This window comes from Carassius carassius, chromosome 40 (genome assembly GCF_963082965.1).
Source record: "Carassius carassius chromosome 40, fCarCar2.1, whole genome shotgun sequence".
Classification (NCBI taxonomy): Eukaryota; Metazoa; Chordata; class Actinopteri; order Cypriniformes; family Cyprinidae; genus Carassius; species Carassius carassius.
In genome coordinates this window covers 13,314,776-13,328,505 of record NC_081794.1, presented here as the reverse complement: position 1 = coordinate 13,328,505, position 13,730 = coordinate 13,314,776, and positions in this window count along the sequence as shown.

Below are 13,730 nucleotides of genomic sequence, written 5' to 3'. Positions count from 1 at the left end.
TGTTTCTTGGACGGAACATTTGAATGGATATTATTCTTCTTCTTATTTTTTCTGGCAGTGGTGCTTGTCTTTAATTCAGACAGGTATACACTCCTCCTGGCACAGACAACATCTGTGTGACATATTTGATGAGAGGAAACAAAAGTAAACAGAGGACGATAGGATTGTCCCTAAAGAACCAGTGCTGATCCCTTTGTTGATTGGATCTGCATGTTCTTCCCCTTCCTGAAATTGAACAGCATTTCTCCTGCAGGATAGACAAACGTCTGGCTGGGATTTTCCAATGCTTACCTTGGGGTGAAATTCCACATTTTAGACTTATATTTATATTTCTACATTTATTCATTAACTGACAAATCCTTTCTGAGCTCTTACTGGATATTCTAAAATAAAAATGACTTATAATTGATATCAGTAGAAATGTAATACAAGAGGATTTACCTTAAATTGCTTCTAGAAACAATTAAAATACTTTTTTAATGAAATATTTGCATATGTGTATACGTGTACATGTGTGTAATACACACTTATAAAGCTCAATGGAGAGCTCTGTTCTGTTCTGTTTTTGAGTGCTGCAGTTGCTCCTGTCACGCTGTCTAGTCTCTGTTTCCCTGGGTGTCCACTAGTGGGCTCACTTCCCCTTAGGCACTTCACCGTAGGCACTACAATTCCCACTACCCTTGTCCCTTAATCACAGTAATTGCACTCCTGCTAATTGCACCAGGTGTCTTCACTTATTAGTCAATAGCCTCCCTATATTTACCCGTCTTTTCCTGTTTGTCTTCATGTAGTCCTTACCTTCCGTTTTATGTCGTACCCAGTCTTCTCGTCTCCCGAGTTCCTCGCTTTCCGAGTTCCGGTTCCTGTTCCCTTCCTGTGCCTTCATTGTTTGTTTTTTTGTTTGGACTGTTTTCTGGTTTTTGACCCTGGCTTGTTTTGGATTACCCTAATAAATACATACCTGCACTTGGATCTCTCTCTCCCTGTGTTTCACTGGGTCGCGATTGTCACAGCTCCTTGCCACTCAACCTTACACTTTTGTCATGAGGTGTTGATTCCACACACTGATATGACTTTAAGCAACAAAATCAGCCTACAACTAAAAGCAGAACAAATCATATATGCTGCTCCACGTAAGGGCACATTTGCTACTCAGAGGAAGCAGATAAAAGGCACAGATATCATAGGATAGCCCTTGCAATGAACCAATCCCTGCATGGGGGAGCTATCAGAGATTTAGTGCTCTGTGTTGATGAAGGAATGCGGGTAGAAAGAGGAGAGCGCATACATGTCCTTAGCTCTATCAGCATATGGAAGACATTATGTCCTGACCTGAGATTTAACCCTGTCTGAACCCTGGGTGCTTTCTTGCTTTATGGTTCACACTCATGCATACTCGTATCTCAAAAACACTTTCAGTTCCCTTATGAAAAATCTTCTGCACCACAGCAAAATAAATAATATTTTGCCTGAACATATTACAACAAAAACACTGTCAAAATAAAAAACATTTTATTGCACATTTCTGACTTATTTACTGTTAAATATGAGTTTATATCTCATAATTTGAATTACAAGTTTAAAGTCCACATTTTGTGAGATAAAAAGTTATAGTTACCTTTTTATCCAATGGCTGAATAAAGTTTCTATAGAATCAGTCTGAATCACTGATCAGTGAAATTTATGTAATAGTATTAGCAACTTTAAAAAATTTTAAGCTTTATTTTTATATCTCTAATGCAAGACAATGTTAGAAAAACGAACATTACAAATTAAACATCTGAGAGAAAATATAGCATTTTTTTCTAGCGATTCTCACATCCGTATACCGTAAATGATTTTGATTTAAATTAAAATCAGAACTGAAATGAAATTTTGTAAATCTTACTTATAATTGAGTAATGTGTATCTTACCAATTATCTTAACCTAGATATCAGAGGCACATTCTGAATTTTTTTAAAAGTTTTTTAAGTGCTATAGGCTAAGCATCTTGACTCAAAACAACACCACACTGGAGATAAGGATGTATGAAAATATCTAGTGTCTTCCAAGTGTAACTTGATATCAGTCACATGTGCTTCAAATTTTATGTGACATTTTGAAAGTTTATACAAAAGCCATTGAGTCTGTTCCTCTATATTGTCAGTCATATGCCACAGTGTATTAAGGATTTGAGGTTAAATGTTGTGTTTGTGGTTTCTGTCTGCATCCCCACTAACCAATACTGGCAAGCTCTACTGTGCCATTTCTCCAGGCTAAACCAAAAAGAGAATGGAAATAATTACATGTCAGAGGGGTAAGTGTTTCCATAGCTCCCCACAAACTCTGTTTATTAGCAGCAAATATAGACAGCCGGCAACCTAAACACTACTGCGCCAATATGTTGTTTCATAAACCATCTACTCTCTAGTTCCTTAACTTGGGACTATAAACTGTTCAGAGATGCTTTTGGATGACTACAGAGTGCTAAAACACATTACATTTATTCTAAAAAAGTAAATAATTATTTCAGAAGCTAACGTAACTGCAGACAGTTCTTCAATAAAGTCTAACTAATTAATGATTAAATTAAATTTAAGTAACCAATTCTAACTCATGATAGGGGGAAAAGTCTTAGATCACTGGGGAATTCCAGAATGGCTTGGTGTTGTTTTACCTGGTGGACCATCATAGTCATGAAGAAGAAAAAAACAGCAAACTATGGAGTTACCAGCAAACTGTAGAACATTCGAGTTTTCAGAATCATCCCTATGGCAATTTAAAGGTACTCAGAGTTGGTGTAAGCTGAGTAGAGGAAGTGTTTATCAGGATTTAATGCTGGGACATTTACCCTGTGAACTAGGATGTTGAGGTGAGGGGAATCCCTGGAGTTAATCACAGCTGATGACAGGCTCCTTTTAAACACTACATTATATTATTAAGATGCATGAACAGGGCATTTGTAGCCATTGTAATTTCACATAGACTGTTTATAGTGAATTGTGTGCGATGCATATGATTGAATAGTCACTACAGAAGCCTTAGGTACACATGGCATTGTCTTTTGTTACCCATGACTCTGGATGCCTGGATCTCAAAGACCCATAATCAAAATACTCTTAATAATGTAATATTTTATAATATTAGGTATAAGGTGGTATTGTTAAATCATCATCAAAAATTTCAGTAAAGCTGTAAACAGAATAACATACATTTATATTTTTCAGCACACAAAAAGTATGCCAGAAGACACCTTGATTTTGTTATGAACATACAACAATAAAAAAAAATCATCATGGTTTCATCCTTTGATAGTTAAAGCTTGCACCTTCCAGGGAATAAATTTTGAGCAATTTCTGCTCTTGCTCTTACTCCTTTGATCTGTATCATCGGATCGATCCTGACATCACAAGCCTGTGAGTAAAATCCCAGCTTTTAGTTTCCACAGACATTATGGTTCCTTTTGGTGGATGGTGTAATCCACTGTGCAGCGTCTGGTTATGATTATCCGTCCAATGATTATAAAAATTAGATAATGGAAACACACAAGCCTATGCGTGATGATGTAATGTAAAGCACGCACACACACACACACACACACACATATATATATATATATATATATATATATATATATATATATATATATATATATATATACGTACTACATATACGTACTACATTTGTGTAACATCTGCATCCACCATTCATTCATCCAACTGCCAGAGGGAGCCGTCTCCCGAATACTGAACACTGTCGCTTCTTCTCTCATCACTTCCTGTCTACACCTGTTATAAGCCATGTTGTTTGTGCATAATGTTACGAAGTATTGCCAGTTTACCCGGTCTCTACCAAGCGTTTTTCATAGTCACGGATTGTTTGCTTGTGTATGTCTTTTGCCTGCCTTTGACCTTGTCTTTAGGATTGCTGATTTGGATTTGTTTGCTATCTGGATTGACGCTATTGTTTACGACCCTTTGCCTGCTTATTGACCACGATATCTGCTCTCCATTTGCCTCTGTTTGTGCTGTTGTGCTTAATAAAACTCTGCACATGGATTCAAACCCACAACCAAGTCAGTCAACATTACAATTTGCCATGTTGTCATTCTTTTGTCCAATTTTTTGCCTTTGGTATTTGTCTCCCTTCACAAAACTTTTGCATTCTTTTGCCAAACCAGTTGAGTTCGGACAAACACTTGCTGTTTACTTTACAGCTTGCAGGGTTCATATAACTATGTATATTCACAATGGAGTGGTTCATAGAGTTTTATTTTGAACTTGGAACTTGGAAATACAGTCAGCGCTTAGTTCAAGGCGCAGTTTTGGGACATAGTGTATAGGCTATGTCATATGTCATATAGTGTATGTAAAATATTACATTTGCTTTGCGAGGGAATGCAAATGTTTTGCAGGAGAAGGCAAAACATTTGAGAAATATTTTTTCCTCTCATCCCAGTGTTTTTTTTTCACCACCATTTCCCTTTAGGGGCTCTGTACATAAATCCCTTAGCAGTTCTTGACAAGTGGAGCTGTGGGAGGTAGAAGGTTTCAGAGGAACTCTGCACTGAACATACTCTTTAGATATTGAGCAAGCAATCTCATTGGCTGCAGAATCAGCAAAGGCCAATCAGCTTGTGAATGATGTGATTGCTTGTGAAAGACCTATCAGACCTACCTGTGGTATGCAAATTTCATGACTTGATATTCATATGTCAGAAAAATAAGATGCCAGTATGTGTCTCTGAATTGTTTGTTTGGGACAGTTTTCACCGGCAAAGCAAAAACAGATAAATAAATAGCCAATGTTGTATCTAAAATATAAGTTGTTAAATAACTTAATTTTTACTGAACTGTTGTGAAAAAAATATTACACTCACAATGCTTAAATATAAATTTTGCGGCTTCATTCCTACAGCTGAATCACTGATACTTTCAAACTCTTCTCTCAATTATGTGGTATCTTAAATTGGATTATAATTAGTTTAGAGAGCAGACCACTCTAAGAACCTTAGTTTTTCACTCTCTAGTACTTCTTCTCTACAACTTCTTAACACTGCATGTTGATCAACTACTGTACATGCCATGACCACTTCAAAGGTTCCTGTTCTCCTGCAGAAGCCCAGAGCAGTAAGCATAGCTGGCAGCTGTTCACAGGAGCACTGGAAGTTTTACTTCTTCTCTCTTGTGCTCCCCTTTGGCCTTCTATATTATTGGGGCCAGAAGGGAGTACTAGTTTACAGTAGTACTCCACCTGATGACATGTCCATACTCCCTCAGAGAACCTGACTGTGAGACCTGCTTGTTTCCAACAACGTAGCTTTATGGTTTTGTAAAAAAAATACAATATAAAAAGGAACTGCGGATTGGTTCCTGTTAGTAGCATGTGAGTCACTTAATTATTCAATTACTCATTTGCAACTGAAAGCAAAAGTAGGAGGATCTCCTGTAAATCACTGCCCTTTCACAGACAGAAACAAGAGCTCTTTCTCTTTCCACCGGTTTGAGAGAGACAGGGCTGCTGCTGATGTTTTTATCTAAATAGCAATGCAGACAGTAAATCTGTCTCTAACTATACATTGACATACTGTTCAAGGGAGATGTTCCACATCCCTGGTGACTTACAGTATTTATTGCTGAGGTCATTCCTCATCATTTTAGACAGTCTGGAGCATGAGGATAAGAGTATGTGTACACAAAATACAATCGAACCTGAATTAAAGCGATGCATCATCATACTTTAGCTAACAAATCATAATCTGCATATATCTCTATTATGCTATTACTATCTAAAACATGATAAATAAGTATAATGGAATACATTTGTAGGAATTACAGCAATTCAGCGTATGTAGGAACACTCTTTTTTGTACACTTGCCAGCCTGGAGGGCTTAATTTGACCATTGTAAAGTTCACTTGTGCCTCAGAAGTTTGCAATTAAGCTTTCTCATGGAAAAGGGGAAGTTTTTTACCTTCCTTTTAGCTTCTAAGTTTCTGGGTTGACTCTCCAATACGTGCTGGGAATTCAAAAGCCTCCTCTCTTTTGTGTAGCTAAGAGCAAATGGTTTTTCATTGAACACTGAACTTTCTGAATGCAAAGATCAAGTGCAACTATGAGAAGGAAAACTCCAGAGTAAATGTTTTAAATCTTTGGATACAAATAGACAGTATTTGATCCTATATTTGATTCATATTGCATATATGTCAGGATTTCATGATAAATAAAAAAATCCCAATAAAATATAAAATATAATATGCTATTTTAAACTAACTGTTTTGTGTTCTAATGTAAGTTTATAATCATTCAGAAATTGTTTTAATATACTGATTTGGTGCTCAAGAACATTTCTTATTGCACAGCTTAAAAATGTTGCTTAATATTTTTTGGGAAGTGGTGATATGCTTTAGGGATTCTTTTATGAATAGAAAGTTCTACAGAAAAGCATTTGTCTGAAAATAAACTAATTGAAAGGCAGTGTACAGTATATATGTCACAGTGTCTGGTCTGTGTTTCCCTGGGTGTCCACTAGTGGTCTCACTTCCCCATAGTCACCCCACTGCAGGCACTACATTTCCCACAAGCCTTTGTCCCATTCATCACTGTTAATTGCACACCTGTTCATTTTCACTCAGCTGTCTCTACTTTCATCGTTTCACCTATCCATATAAACCAGCCTGCCTCTATCTGTTTCATGTAGTCTTTTTTTTCCGTCACCTGGCTTTCTCGTGTTCCCTTGTGTTTTTCATGTTTCTTGTTTTTGGACTGATTTTGTTGTTATGACCTCTTGCCAGTTTTTGGATTTGATGTTTGGATTCCACATTAAATACTGCGATTGGATCTCTCTGTTTGTGTGTACATTCGTAACAATATATAGCTCAATTCAATTCAATTCAAGTTTATTTCTATAGCACTTTTTACTAAACAAATCGTTGCAAAGCAACTTTACAGAAAACTAAGTTTCTACTATATTTAGTAGTAGCTTATCAGTGGTGACTTTCAGTTTATGTGCATATGGCAGAAATGTATGGAAAAATCTATTAAAGACGTAATCAAACGGACGATGAACACTATTAACAGCAATTATTATATAACGCAACCAAACCTATAGCAAAATTTGTTAGTTCTGTATTGTTTCAGGTTTGGTCATCATCTGAGGCCCTTTGAGGGGTTAGCATCATCTCTTCTCAGGTGTTCTGGATCCAGACTGTAGCTTGTGTAAATCCTAGTTACCACTGGTAACTGGTAACCACTGGTAATGTAAATCCCATGGCAAAACAGAGAAACAAATAGAGACATAATTACTGTAGCTGCTGTTCCAACCAAGTACAATTAATTTGTTAAACCCAATCTAAAGAATAATAATGAACATCTGATCAGATATAACTGCAGTACAAGATTATGAGATGCATTATTTGAATGCTCGGCTAAAGAGATGTTTTTAATCTAGATTTAAACAGAGAGAGTGTGTCTGAACCCCGAACATTATCAGGAAGGGTATTCCAAGGTTTGGGAGCCAAATGCAAACAAGCTTTACCCTCTTTTAGTGGACTTTGCTATCCTAGATACTACCAGAAGTCCAGAGTTCTGCGACCTTAGGGAGCATGATGGGTTGTAGCATGGTAGAAGACTAGTTAGGTACGCAGGAGCTAAACCATTAAGGGCCTTATATGAGAGTAATAATATTTTATAAGTAACTAATCTGGACCTTAATACAGTAGGTTGCCAGTGCAGAGACTATAAAATTGAGGTAATATGATCATATTTTCTTGACCTGCTAGCAGTGCAATACAATAGTCCAGTCTAGAGGTCACGAATGCATGAACTAGCTTTTCTGCATCAGAAACAGGTAACATGTTTCATAGCTTGGCAATGTTTCTAAGATGGAAGAATGCTGTTTGTAACATGGGAAATATGATTTTCAAAAGACAAGTTGCTGTCTAATATAATACCCAGATTTTTGACAGTTAAGGAACAGTACATCCGTCTAGTTGCAAATTGTAGTCTACAAGATTCTGTGTACTGTTTTTTGGCCCAATAAGTAATATTATCCAAATTTAATAGGAGAAAAGTTTTGGTCATCCAATCTTTTACATTTTTCATCTGGTCTCGTTGAGATATATAATTGAGTATCATCAGTATAACAGTGGAAACTAATCCTGTATGTTCTAATAATATTACCAAAGGGCAACATGTTGAAAATAGCAGAAGACCTAGGACAGATCCTTGTGGCACTCCATATTTTACCGGTGATAATTGAGATGACTCCCAATTTAAATAAACAAAGTGGTATTAATCAGAAAGTTAGGATCTAAACCATCTTAAAGCCTGCCCTTGAATACCTTTATAGTTTTGTAAACAATCTATGAGTATGTCATGATCTACAGTGTCAAACCCAGCTCTAAGATCAAGTAAAACTAGCAATGAGATGCAGCCTTGATCTGAAGCAAGAAACAAGTCATTTGTAATTTTTATCATTAAGTGCATTTTCTTTGCTATGGTTGGGCCTTCTTCATAGAGATCTTTTCTTTTTTTCAGGAAGAAGTGCAATTGAGCAGACACAACTTTTCCTAAATTTTAGACATAAACAGAATATTTGATGGGTCGGTGATTTGACAGTTCACTAGGATCTACCAGTAGTTGTGGTTTCTTAATAAGAGGCTTAATAACCACCAGTTTGAATGGTTTTGGGGCATGCCCTAAAGTTAATAATATTGAGAAGCGGTTCTTCTGCTACAGGTAACAACTCTTTCAGTATATTAGTGGGTACAGTATCTAACAGGCTGTTGTTGGTTTAGATGCAGTGATAAGTTTATTTAGCTCTTCTTGTCATATAGCTGTAAAGCTCTGCAGTGTAAATTTGGGTGTGATGGATGAAGCTGAAGTATTAGACGCTAAAGAATCTACATTTATTATTGTATTTCTGCTGTTATCTATTTTATCATTGAAGAAATTCATAAAGTCATTATTATTAAATTGAGGGAATTTTTAGATCGGGTGTCATCTGGTTATTTGTTAATCTAGCCACTGTGCTATATAAAAACATTGGATTGTTTTGGTTTTTTTCAATGAGTCTGTGGATATGCTCAGCCCTGCCAACTTTTAGAGCCTGTTTTTAGCTGGACATACTGTTTTTCCACACAATTTCAAAAACTTCCAAATTAGTTTTTCTCTATTCGCGCTCCAGACTAAGAGTTCCTTTCTTGAGAGAATGGGTATTACTGCACAGTAAGTTTTTCTCTAACCTTTTTCAATTTGATGGAGGCAACAGCTTCTAATTTATTAAAGAAGATAGTGCCCGTGTTGCTAGTCACTTCGTCTAGTTCATAGAGCTCCACACCACAATGGCTGTCTGTGGCACTGTTTAAACACTTGAGACTTTTTTTTCCTGGGAAGGAGGATTAACTGTCATGGAATGATGGATGTTTAAAGGCCCTCATGGGGGCATTCAAAGGATGAGGAGACATGACATGGGCCTAAGAGGTGAGCAAATATATAGCCATGAATTGATGGCTTTTATTTGGCAAGATTTCAAAGTACCACTCAAATATTTTGTTTCATGTGCAGAACAATCAAGATTAAGTTGAGTTATTTGATGTTTCACAGTCCTTTTATCTCTCTTTTCACCATTATTACAGCCCTCATAAGAACTTATAGGCTTCCTAAAAATGTTAATCTAATGTAAACGGCAGTTACAATATTGGTGTGCCAACCAGTCACAATATAACACGTTTGTGTATTTGGCAGGATGAGACTAGAAAGTGTGGGTGGCATGTGTGATCTACCAGTGAGTGCTCAAGCAAACAACACATCAATACGATTAAAGTTAAAAATAAATTAATCTGTAATCCTGTTTGCTGTATTTTGTGTCTTGTGAAGTGATGACAGGCAGTTCCGTCTTTGGCTAACCATAGGTTTCTTTTTTAGGAAAACTGGCACTTCTTCAAAATTAATTTTCTTCACCTATGCAAAACGATTCAGTAGCCTAGATGCGTTGTAATATATGTATATTGTGCTATTCATTGCAACAGTTTGGAAAACAGAGCTTTTAACAAATTGGTTCATATATGTGCCATACAAATGCAATTTTTCCTAATTCACTTGTATGTACAGTATTGCTTTCGGTGTGCTGTTGCCATCTAGTGGTCAGCAAGCTCAACAACTAATTGTTTTTAAAAGTTGGTAGGCAGGCATTTGAATTTAAGCAAAATATGGTATCAGACAATTGCAATACCATTCAAAATTGTATTTTTTTTTTCTGAAAGGAATCTCTCATGCTTACCAATATTGCCTAATATTCCTGTGATGGTAAAACTGAGTTTTCAGCAGCCATTACTCCAGTCTTCATGTTACATTATTCTTCAGAAATCATCCTAATATGCTGATCTGGTGCTCAGGAAAACTTTTCTAAAAACAATTGTGCTTTTTGTGGAAACTGACATTTATTTTCAGGATTCTTGATAATTCTTGATGGTATAGAAACAAACATTTATTTTAAGCATAATGTTGTTTGATCAATTTAATGCACACGTGTTAAATAAAAGTATTTTTTATTTTATTTTTAAATGACTGATTGGTGGTGTACTGTATGTGATATGGCATAAAAGGAATACTCATTCATTTGAGAAAGTCTTTTAAGGACACAAGGTTATCCAGGGTACAGTGTTTTCCGATCATAGCAAAACATCTGCAGAGCTGTTTTTTGTATTTTAGTTTTCGGTTTGTCTGTCAACCTCATCATTTCCTACTAATGATTTTTTCATAAACATCCGTTGTTGTTCTGTTACTGCACTTGGGGATGTATTACAGGTGAATATGCTATTTTCTCTCTTTATGGCAATACTTATTTAATCTCTTATAATCAAGCAAATAAAGTGCAAATTGGTACATAAAGTGATTTTTTTTTTTTAAAGTGACAAGACCCTTTTGTCAATTTGTGTTTATTTGACAAAATATTTAGTAATAACATTATCATATACTACATAATAATAATGATATGTCACTAAAGGCTATGAGGTTGGAGCTGTTTCCAGATAGAAACAGACACAAAATTGAACAAAGCATAAAACTGTGAACACATAAAGGGTTGGAAGCATGTTTTTTTTTTTTAATAATTACAATGATAAACACAGAATAAATTATAATATAAAATAACAAAACACATATATATATAATTATTAGAAGAAAATATAATAGGCAATGAAGCTTTAACCCTGCATCAACTTAACAAAAACTCCCACACAGAGAACCAAGAATAGACCTGAGCACAATCGTGTACCTGTCATAACTGCACATTCCACAAAATGTAAAAGAATGTTGATTCTATTAAAGATGTAGTCGTTCAGTTTAGCTGAGTCATGTGTGCTGCCACAGTCCGGTCCGGGCCGGCAGGAGGGCAGGGCAGGAGTGAGACGGGTGATTATACTGCTCTTCAGCTTCCACCCTTTCAGCCTCCAGCTTGAGCCACTGATATGAACAGCCATGAGGGTTTATCAGACCCAGGGCCTTGACTCCTCCCTATCACAGAAGTGCATGCTCTCATAGCCATTAAAAATTAGAGTCAATGTAATTTAACATCATAAATGCGTTAGCAATTCACAGCTTTATTGTTTTGCTGTTGTTTTCTTGCTGCATTTGAGCCACATTTGGCATTATGTGTGGTAAAATGACAACAAAGAAAGCAGATGCTCCATGCAATTCTTTTGAAAACTATTATTTAATATGTGGAGTATGATTGGTAATTAGATTAGATTAGATTAGATTCAACTTTATTGTCATTATGCAGAGTACAAGTACAGAGCTAACGAAATGCAGTTAGCATCTAACCAGAAGTGCAAGAATATAGTGTTTTATATACATAAAAGTGCAGAGTAAGTGAAGCTATGATATACAGAATGTACAGTGGAGTTGCTATATACAGTATTGAGCACAGTATATACATAATATAAATAGGAATACAATGTAGGGATTGTATGTACATTATGAACAGCAGCAACGTGAGAACAGTGGTAATAAATACAGCTGGATGAGTGTGCAAAAGTATTGTTAAACAATGTATTATATGCAAAATAAAAGTAGTGCAATGATATTTTTATAGAAATAGTTTACTGTGCTAATGATAGTAGAATAAAAAAGAAACAGTAAATTGCTATCAATACATGTGCAACTATAGAGACATTTGCATATTGTACATGTAAATTGCATAAATAGCCCTTATTAATAGGTTTAAATGTAAATATCAAATTAATGTTACCAACATACATCTAATATTTAACACGATGCACCCCTTAAGAACAATGTGGATTTATTTTTAATCTGTAATCTGTTTTGATATAAATTAAACATGTGCAAGATGATGACGCATCAGCCAATGTGTTATTATAGGAAAAAATAGGCCTAAAAATATTTGCTAACTTAGTGTTTATAGCACAATATGTAAAATATTAAAAGAGTGGGGCTTCAAAATAAAAGCGGTAACACTTTACAATATGGTATGGTTTATAATATATAACTCATGAAGAACTAAACGATTGATTAATAATTACTGCATCAGCAACAAATGAACATTCGATATGATTCATAGATTAAGTAATCAATAAATGGTTATTAGTTAAATGTGTCAAAATGTATTAATTCCCAATATCATATTATATTATCTAATAGTGTAAATCCATGTTTTAATTACCACAATGGTTGAAGGCATGCATTTCAACTCGTCTGCTTTAATTAGTCATTAGCTAATGATTTGCAAATATATTATTATGTTATGACTTTACTTGTTGAATCTACATCATTAGTTAATATAATGTTAGGGTATAGGCTATTTTGGTACATTTAACTGATAACAATGTATTTATTACTTAATCTATAAAACATATAGAATGTTCATTAGTTGCTGATCTAGTAATCATTAATAAATGGTTTAGGTCTTCCGGAGTTATAATCTTACATTAACTCTTGATCATCTTAACATTGCGCAACATCACCCGTCACGTGATCAAGCTTCCTCTCGCTGGCCGGTGAGATGACGACATTGACCGCACACCGCAGGGAACTACATTTCTGCTAACTTCTCTTATTTATTAAGTCTAGATAGGCAGAGCTTGTGGTTAATTATGTGATCGAAAATAGGCCTACATCCTATGGCAAAGCTGCCGATCCCAACTAATTATTCGCGTTGTTTAGAAACTCAATTTATATTTATTCACCTGTGTTTAGATAGCCTAGGATATAAATATACGGTATCTTACTTGTGCCACGCATGCAGTCTTATAATGCTTTCGAATTCGAACACCGAAAAAGAGTTGATTGTACAGATATGGGACAAAATGCTTCCAATGGCAGAAGAAACTGGATCTTAGGCTCTTTTAAGATGTTGTCTTAGATCAAGACCGATACAGGCTATAAAACAAAATATTTTTACAGACTGTTAAACATGCTGGGATATTGCTTTTCTTTAAATTAGCCTATACAAAACTTGGTCTGACTTACTCTTTGGTGGGTCCTTGATAGTTCGCCGGTCAGTTTTCTGAAACTCTGAATATCAAAAGTGTACAATGATTGATGGCACTTTCCCATGAGTGATGACGCAAGCAGCAGAGTGGGAGGAAAGACTGTGGGGGTCTCGCGCCGTCTGCCTCTTGCTGACCTTGATTTTCTCCTTTGTTCTTTGCTTTGTTGTTTCTGTCACGGGAAGAAAATCGTCCAGGCTTTAGCCGAGGGCGCGAGGAACATAAGCACACGTACTACGTT